This window comes from Electrophorus electricus, chromosome 2, assembly GCF_013358815.1.
Source record: "Electrophorus electricus isolate fEleEle1 chromosome 2, fEleEle1.pri, whole genome shotgun sequence".
In the NCBI taxonomy this organism is placed as follows: Eukaryota; Metazoa; Chordata; class Actinopteri; order Gymnotiformes; family Gymnotidae; genus Electrophorus; species Electrophorus electricus.
Genome location: NC_049536.1, coordinates 2114949 through 2124557, shown reverse-complemented (window position 1 = coordinate 2124557; position 9609 = coordinate 2114949). Strand labels below are relative to the sequence as shown.

Below are 9609 nucleotides of genomic sequence, written 5' to 3'. Positions count from 1 at the left end.
GTGTTTGAGTTTGACAGATGATATCTGTGCCAAAGGCCGTTCTAGGTTAGAGCTAATGACATTTACTCTGGATCTTTTGGTAACTGAAAAATCCAAATGTTTTTTTCCTAATCCGTAATGATAGATGTAAGATTCTTAAGTGCTATGTCATCCTGCTGTCTTTCCTTTAATGGCTTCTAATTATCCTAGAAGGTTTCTAATGTCTTGCTTTTTCTTTTTTTTGCTAATTTATTTTCATATTTTTGCCTTTCTCTCTCTCCCTTTCCCTCACTTTCTCTCTTTCTTTATCTTCCTCCTTCTCTCTCTCTCTCTCTCTCTCTCTCTCCCTCTCTCCCTCTCTCTCTCTCTCTCTCTCTCTCTCTCTCTATCCCTGCTGTTCCTTCATGCAGTCGTGCTCTGATAAGAAATTGGGTCATTGGACCTGCCCAGTTCTGATTCCAATCTGTTTTCCGATGTGTGAGTGTGAGATTGGAGCTGTGTGAGCCTTGTGTGGCGTGACAGAGACCCCCCCCATGCCCTCCACTCTGGGGTCTCCCACTTACCCACCAAACTCTGAAATGCTTCATTCCTCAGAAGCTCGGCGCAAGTAGGTCCTGCTGGATTTGTCCAGCAGACATGTAATGGGCAGGAGGAGGTGTGTCCAGCGAGGACACAGGGTGAGACAGCAGGGACCAGAAGACGACACAGGAGGTGAGATGAGACTCTCTGTTTACGTTAAGCATGTCAAAACACAGTAGCCTGAATACAAGGATATGTCAAAAGTATAATGTAGAATTATAGTTTTAAATAAAAGACAAAAAGTCAAATCAAGAAAAATGAATGGGTAGATTAAGTGTAGTGTGCAGCTCGAGTTTTCAAGACTAGCTTAGTTTCTGTTTTAGTTGTTTAGTTTTAGTTTTAGTCGTGTAGTTTTTTGATCTAACGTACTAGAGTGTGCACACACACACTCATGTGTACTGTTTGTAACCAAACCCCCCCGGGATTGCACTCACCTGCACAGGGTTTAATGTTGAATGTTTGTCTATTTAAACCCTGTCAGTGTGCGCTCCCTGTTGGTTTGTGTAGTCACGTGTTCATGTGTATGTGTTCATCGTTTAATGTTAAGTGTAGAGTCATGTTTACTGTAAGTGTTATGTGCGAGTGCCACCAGTTAGTTACAGTTAGTGCTGTTGGTAAGAGATGTTCTACAGTGTACATCTCCTCACACACACATCCAGGAGAACACACATGAACACCTGACACACGCGAACATGTAAGCACATGTGAACGTGTGAGAATGGACTGTCCAGTGTCCCAGGTCCTGGGACTATGGAGGTGCTTTCACTGTAAATAATGCAAGCCGGTCCACTGCCTAAATGCCAACCTACACACACACAGTGTGTGTGTGGGGGTGGGTGTGTATAGTCCAGAGTTTATTGCACTTGCTTGTCCTTTAATCTTTCATACAAGGTCACACAAGCTCACACAAGCTACTCAGTTTCTCATCAGAAAGCATAAATAATATGGTGTTGGTCTCACAATGTCTGTTCTGGAGCTATTCTTCATATTTAGTTACACAGCTGTTATTCTCTGCCTGTAGTACTATGTCATTTCATTATTATGATGTTTTAGCGTGCTTTGTGGTATTTCAGAGGGTTTACACACCCTGTGACCATTGACTATGTACACACACATGTAGACACAGTCGAACTTACACTGCCAGGCTGACGGTGTGTAACTCTGTGTCTGAGTTTAGGCACCATGCTGCTGTGAACGTCCCCTCTTATCACACACACACACACACACACACACAACTTACTCTGGAACTCCTGGTGTGCATCAGAGAGGAGGAAGGGCACAGCCCCACAACTCAGCACCCCCCATGTTAGCAGTAATAAATAATATGAAGGATGTAACTGTATATTGTAATTTAAACATAACTCTCTGAATGTCTACTTAAGATAGATCCACTGCTATTACTCTCTCTGTAAGGTTAGTGTGTTTGTGGGGTGGGGGTTTGTGTTTGAGGCCTTTGTTGTAGCGATTAGTTAAATTACCCAGAACCACCCACATTCACTTAGGAGGACTGATATAGGACTGACTGACAAAGACTAATGTCAGTATGTATCCACTATACGTCTGTCAACACCGCTCCATTGGGGGAGAGACAGAGAGAGAGAGAGAGAGCGATGGATAGAAGAAAAGAGAGGTACTGAGGGAGAGAGAAAGAGAGATGGAGAGAGAGAGAGAATGGGGGAGGTCACTGAAGAATGCCTCATGGCTTTATGAGCAGTGAGTGTCAAAACATGGCCTCATCTCCACCTCTGTCTAAGCGAAGTGTGTTTCTACACACAAAGACTTCATTAATCATCTGCTGCTCTTCTCCACAGTAGTGTGAACTAGGTCTGTCTCCATGGAGATGCTCAAAGTTAAGGGTCTCGCTGAGAGTAGCAGGTATCAGCTGGGATCAGAGGTAACACAGGTCTCAAGATGCTGCTAAAATGAGACATCTGACATCCAGTCAGCACAGATGGGTAAGAAGAGTTCTTACAGTTAGGAGAAGAGGGGTTGTACCCAACACTGAGGGGTCAACCCAACACAGAGGGGTCTTTGCCAAAACTGAGGGGCCATACCCAACACTGAGGGGCTGAGTATATATCACATATTCATGTGTAAAATGGTCAGACACACAGAGCTGAATCAAGCACTTTCACTCATCTGTCCATATTTGTCCAAATACATGTACATGTTCAACCAGAAATCATGTGATATGCCAACAACAGATGAGTGAAAGGAAACATGAGAATATGCACCACACAGTGGCTGAGGGCTTCTCACGTCATTCCATAGCAACATAATCAACAATGTAGTTACTGAGGTAGTTGCTATGCCTAAATGTTTCCTGACCTGGTGAAAGAGGGTTGGAGCTTCCATGCTCCTGACCTCTGCTCCTGACCTCTGCTCCTCACCTCTGCTCCTGACCTCCGGTCCTCACCTCTGCTCCTCACCTCTGCTCCTGACCTCTGCTCCTGACCTCTGCACCTCATCTCTGCTCCTGACCTCTGCTCCTTACCTCTGCTCCTGACCTCTGCTCCTCACCTCTGCTCCTGACCTCTGCTCCTGACCTCTGCACCTCATCTCTGCTCCTGACCTCTGCTCCTGACCTCTGCTCCTGACCTCTGCACCTCATCTCTGCTCCTGACCTCTGCTCCTGACCTCTGCTCCTGACCTCCGCTCCTCACCTCCGCTCCTGACCTCCGCTCCTGACCTCTGCTCCTGACCTCTGCTCCTCATCTCTGCTCCTGACCTCTGCTCCTGACCTTTGCACCTCACCTCTGCTCCTGACCTCTGCTCCTGACCTCTGCTCCTGACCTCTGCTGACTTCATCATCACTCTGTGTTGCTGTTTCTCTGCTCTCAGACTGGCTGTGACTGTCCTGATTGATTGGCAGGTGAGAACTTGTGTCCCTGTCTTTTCATGCACTGTGTGACTGCCAATTTGCATATCAGCAGTCCAGACACAAAATTGTGAATTGCTAAACATGTCCCTCGCTGGATAAGGTTAGTCTCTATAACTTTTTTTTTTATGTTATCCAGCCACCATTATACTGACACCTAGTGGCCTGGATGTGTCATGGTTTCTGTACTAGATCCGTTTTAAACATGATCATCTCTGTGTGAGGGACTTGCTGCATGGAGCATTAACAGCATGGGACATTTGAGGACTGTAAAGCAATTTGATCGTTCATCTTGTGTGACCGGCACTTTGATGAAAAATGTAGAAGGAAATTGGCTTTAACGAAAGGTTAAAAAAGGGGAAAATGTGATTAACATGGATTTTGTGGCAAAATCAAAACGAACATGATGTTTAAGAATCTTTCAAAATGTATCCAGCGGAATACTCTGAAGCAACTAGAGAGAGGACAGAGCACTTCTGGGCCTACAATGATTATTATTTCCATTTTTTTATTTTACATTTTTTATTACGATTTAAAATGATTATATAATTATAAATGTCAGTAAAGCACAGGTGATGCAGTTAGCACTGTACTGCATCGGCATCTGCAGTTAGAGGGTCCAACTGCTTGCACACGGTTGATACATGAAGATCTGAGCTCAGCACTGAATGCTTTACAGCCCCTAGCTGTGTGCAGGATGTGAAGGTAAGCCCTCCATTATTATGCAGGAGTTCTCCAGGGGTGTGTACGTCCACCATTTTTGTTTCACCTATATAACAACTCTGGCGATATCCCTGTTTTGGGACTAATGGGTAAGAATTCTGAGACTGGGAATGAAAGGAGAGAACAGATAGATCTGTCAGCTGGTGTGGTGAACATGATTGTAGGATTAAATGATCCTGACCTAAAGGACCACCAGTGATCGCTAATCTGAGTACAGCGCAAGTCGAGGATATAGCATGGATATTAATCTCATTTATTCTAGGTACCACACAGATTATTTTTTCTCTTAGACTGAGAATGTACAGGGTGAGCCAAAAGATCAAAGTTAAAGTTGTTTATGTAGTGCAGCAGTCTACAACAGCTGTTGTGACAGAGTGTCTTTGCACACGTGCGAGCCCACGCCACCAGTGAGCCAGTCAAAGGCTGCAGTGCTAAGGAAACTCTCTTAGGTGATGCTCAGTGTTTGTTATCCTGCGACTGAGAGCATTATTTGTTACATGTATTTCATCTTGGTTTGGTAACCTTAACTTGAACAATTGCATGTGAGGTCAACAGGAGGTTTTTGATGACATTCCTATTAAGCAGAGAAAACAGTTTCACACCCATCTCATGTTTTGCATAGGGGACACCAGCGTCTTCCTGCAAGTAACATCTTAACTAAGAAACAGATGTGAGACTTCCTGAACTGGTATTTACTGAGCAAAGACTGAACTGGTATTTATTAAGCAAAGACTGAACTGGTATTTATTGAGCGGAGACTGAACTGGTAATTATTGAGCGCAGACTGAACTGGTATTTACTATTTTTGAGGATTTAAATGATTGGATAGTTATGGCAGCAGAACTATTTTTGTCCAAAGGAAATGCTGCTATAAGATGATAAATCTTTATAATAATAATAATAATAATAATAATAATAATAATAATAATAATAATAATGTTGTTGTTAATGACATTCTGATATTTCATGTAAATTCACATTATTATGTTGTGTGTTCACTTGAGCTTGCTCTGAGCAAAACACACACAGAGACACAAACCACAAGCAGTAATTACAGGGTTAGTTTAGTAAAGAGGCAACAGAGAAACAGAGAAAAGAGAGAAAGAGAAATGTGGCCTTTATCCTTCAAATCTCTCTTCTTCAACCTTTATTTTATCTTTTACTTGTCTGTGCATGTGTGTGTGTGTGTGTGTGTGTGTGTGTGTGTGTGTGTGTGTGTGTGTGTGTGAGTGTGAGTGTGTGTGTGTGTGAGTGTGTGAGTGTGTGTGAGTGTGTGTGTGGGTGAGTGTGTGAGTGTGTGTGTCTGTGTGTGTGAGTGTGAGAGTGTGAGTGTGAGTGTGTGTGTGTGAGTGTGAGTGTTTGTGTGTGTGTAAGTGTGAGTGAGTGTGAGTGTGTGTGTGTGTGTGTGTGTGTGTGTGTGTGTGTCTGTGAGTGTGTGTGTGTGTGAGTGTGTGTGTGTGTGAGTGTGTGTGTGTGTGTGTCTGTGAGTGTGTGTGTATGTGTGTGAGTGTGTGTGTGTATGTGTGTGTGTGTGTGTGAGTGTGTGTGTGTGTGTGTGAGTGTGAGTGTGTGTGTGTGAGTGTGTGAGTGTGTGTGTGTGTGTGTGTGTGTGAGTGTGTGTGTGTGTGAGTGTGAGTGTGAGAGTGTGAGTGTGAGTGTGTGTGTGTGAGTGTGAGTGTTTGTGTGTGTGTGAGTGTGAGTGAGTGTGAGTGTGTGTGTGTGTGTGTCTGTGAGTGTGTGTGTGTGTGTGTGTGTGAGTGTGTGTGTGTGTGAGTGTGTGTGTGTGTGTGTGTCTGTGAGTGTGTGTATGTGTGTGATTGTGTATGTGTGTGTGTGTGTGTGTGTGTGTGTGTGTGTGAGTGTGTGTGTGTGTGTGTCTGTGAGTGTGTATGTGTGTGAGTGTGTGTGTGTATGTGTGTGTGTGTGTGTGTGTGTGTGTGTGTGTGTGTGTGTGTGTGTGTGTGTGTGTGTGTGTGTGTAGACAGAGAGAGAAGGAGAATTTTCAGTTCCATCCTTATATTTTCCAGGCAGCATAATAACAGTGTAACAGTCTGTGTTTTGACTCCATTATGTCATTTTAGTGTATTAATTCTTAATGAGGTCTTTGACTGCTTAATTAACTCCTGGTACAGATGGATTTTTCTGTCATTATTTTGTGGTCCACCAATGTTATCCAATGTGATCTGTTATGCAGCAGTATCGCTCATCTGATGTTATCCAGCAGTACCTCTGATCTGTTATCCAGCAGTTTCTCTAATCTGATGTTATCCAGCAATATCTCTGATCTGATGTTATGCAGCATTATCTCTGATCTGATTTTATCCAGCAGTATCTCTTATCTCTTATCCAGCAATATCTCCAATCTGTTATCCAGCAATATCTCCAATCTGTTATCCAGCAGTATCTCCAATCTGTTATCCAGCAGTATCTCTGATCTGTTATCTAGCAGTATCTCTGATCTGAAGTTATCCAGCAGTATCTCTGATCCGTTATCCAGCAGGATCTCTGATCTGAAGTTATCCAGCAGTATCTCTGATCTGTTATCCAGCAGGATCTCTGGCAGTATCTCTGTTATCCAGCAGTATGTCTGTTATCCAGCAGTATCTCTGATCTGTTATTCTGTTATTAATATCCAGCAGCATTCTGTTCTATTATCCAGCAGTATCTCTGTTCTGAAGCAGTATCTCTGCTCTGTTATCCAGCAGTAGGTCTGTTCCTACTAAATCTTTCAGCATAAAGTGCTGGTGTTTGGTTCATCTTGAGTCTTACTGAAGTCCTGCTCAGAATCTTCACCTGTTCCCCACATTGACTAGACTAGGCAGCTTGTCAGTGAGAAGACTTGGATTAGACTTATTTTAACATCTTTATTTTTCTCTGTGTATTTCATTTTTTGGCTGCATCTGACCCTGTGTAGAGCAAGCCGCCTGCTGTTCCATGCTCTGTGTGACACAAGCTCTGTGTGACATGCAATGCTGCAGCAGATCACAGCTGTCCCGACTTCAGTGAACCTCCTCACAACAGAAAACATTACTCGTCATCTTTACCAAAACTATCTGCAGTTCCCACTCTTGAGGTGCGTCGTACAGGACCAGACGCCATCATACAGGACCAGACCCCATCATACAGGACCAGACCCCATCATACAGGACCAGACCCGATCATACAGGACCAGACGCCATCGTACATGACAAGAGCTATCATACAGGACCAGACGCCATCGTACAGGACCAGACCCCATCATACAGGACCAGACGCGATCGTACAGGACCAGACCCCATCATACAGGACCAGACCCCATCATACAGGACCAGACCCCATCATACATGACAAGAGCTATCATACAGGACCAGACGCCATCGTACAGGACCAGACCCCATCATACAGGACCAGACCCCATCATACAGGACCAGACGCCATCGTACATGACAAGAGCTATCATACAGGACCAGACGCCATCGTACAGGACCAGACCCCATCATACAGGACCAGACCCGATCGTACAGGACCAGACCCCATCATACAGGACCAGACCCCATCATACAGGACCAGACGCCATCGTACATGACAAGAGCTATCATACAGGACCAGACGCCATTGTACAGGACCAGACCCCATCATACAGGACCAGACCCGATCGTACAGGACCAGACCCCATCAAACAGGACCAGACCCCATCATACAGGACCAGACCCCATCATACAGGACCAGACACCATCGTACAGGACCAGACCCCATCATACAGGACCAGACGCCATCGTACATGACAAGAGCTATCATACAGGACCAGAGCCATTGAACAGGACCAGACCCCTTCGTACAGGACCATAAACCCATCATGCAGGACCAGACCCTGTCATGAAAGACTAAACCCCATCATGCAGGACCAGATGCCAGGACCAGTTCTATGGTACCTCTCAGTGATGTGGTACCTCTCAGTGATGCAGTGCCTCTCAGTAATGCGGTACCTCTCAGTTCTCTGGTACCTCTCAGTGATGTGGTACCTCTCAGTTCTCTGGTACCTCTCAGTGATGCGGTACCTCTCAGTGATGCGGTATCTCTCAGTGATGTGGTACCTCTCAGTGATGCGGTACCTCTCAGTTCTGTGGTACCTCTCAGTTCTCTGGTACCTCTCAGTGATGCGGTAGCTCTCAGTGATGTGGTACCTCTCAGTGATGTGGTACCTCTCAATGATGCTGTACCTCTCAGTTCTGTGGTACCTCTCAGTGATGTGGTACCTCTCAGTTCTGTGGTACCTCTCAGTGATGTGGTACCTCTCTGTGATGCTGTACCTCTCAGTTCTGTGCTCTCTGTGATGTGGTACCTCTCAGTGATGCGGTACCTCTCAGTTCTCTGGTACCTCTCAGTGATGTGGAACCTCTCAGTGATGTGGTACCTCTCAGTTCTGTGATACCTCTCTATGATGTGGTACCTCTCATTGATGCGGTACCTCTCAGTTCTATGGTACCTCTCAGTTCTCTGGTACCTCTCAGTGATGCGGTACCTCTCATTGATGTGGTACCTCTCTATGATGTGGTACCTCTCAGTGATGTGGTCCCTCTCAGTGATGCTGTACCCCTCAGTTCTGTGCTCTCAGTGATGTGGTACCTCTCAGTGATGCGGTACCTCTCAGTGATGCGGTACCTCTCAGTGATGTGGTACCTCTCAGTGATGCTGTACCTCTCAGTTCTGTGCTCTCAGTGATGCTGTACCTCTCAGTGATGTGGTACCTCTCAGTGATGTGATACCTCTCAGTGATGCTGTACCTCTCAGTGATGTGGTACCTCTCAGTGATGTGGTACCTCTCAGTGATGCTGTACCTCTCAGTTCTGTGCTCTCAGTGATGTGGTACCTCTCAGTGATGCGGTACCTCTCAGTGATGCGGTACCTCTCAGTGATGTGGTACCTCTCAGTGATGCGGTACCTCTCAGTGATGTGGTACCTCTCAGTGATCTGGTACCTCTCAGTGATGCGGTACCTCTCAGTGATGCTGTACCTCTCAGTTCTGTGCTCTCAGTGATGTGGTACCTCTCAGTGATGCGGTACCTCTCAGTGATGTGGTACCTCTCAGTGATGCTGTACCTCTCAGTTCTGTGCTCTCAGTGATGTGGTACCTCTCAGTGATGTGGTACCTCTCAGTGATGTGGTACCTCTCAGTTCTGTGCTCTCAGTGATGCGGTACCTCTCAGTGATGTGGTACCTCTCAGTGATATGGTACCTCTCAGTGATGCGGTACCTCTCAGTGATGCGGTACCTCTCAGTGATGCTGTACCTCTCAGTTCTGTGCTCTCAGTGATGTGGTACCTCTTAGTGATGCGGTACGTCTCAGTGATGTGGTACCTCTCAGTGATGCTGTACCTCTCAGTTCTGTGCTCTCAGTGATGTGGTACCTCTCAGTGATGTGGTACTTCTCAGTGATGCGGTACCTCTCAGTGATGTGGTACCTCTCAGTG

At 45.6% G+C, this 9609-nt stretch overlaps 1 protein-coding gene across 1 annotated transcript in view; it reads left to right on the top strand.

Annotated features, from left to right (window-relative positions):
* The first annotated feature begins 627 nt into the window (after positions 1 to 627).
* LOC113591282 (RNA-binding motif, single-stranded-interacting protein 3-like) overlaps positions 628 to 9609 on the top strand; it is a 154719-nt gene continuing 145737 nt past the window's right edge. Inside the window, exon 1 of the mRNA XM_035523357.1 lies at positions 628 to 690. The gene's annotated coding sequence lies outside the window, so the exon portion shown is untranslated. The remainder of the gene's footprint in view (positions 691 to 9609) is intronic.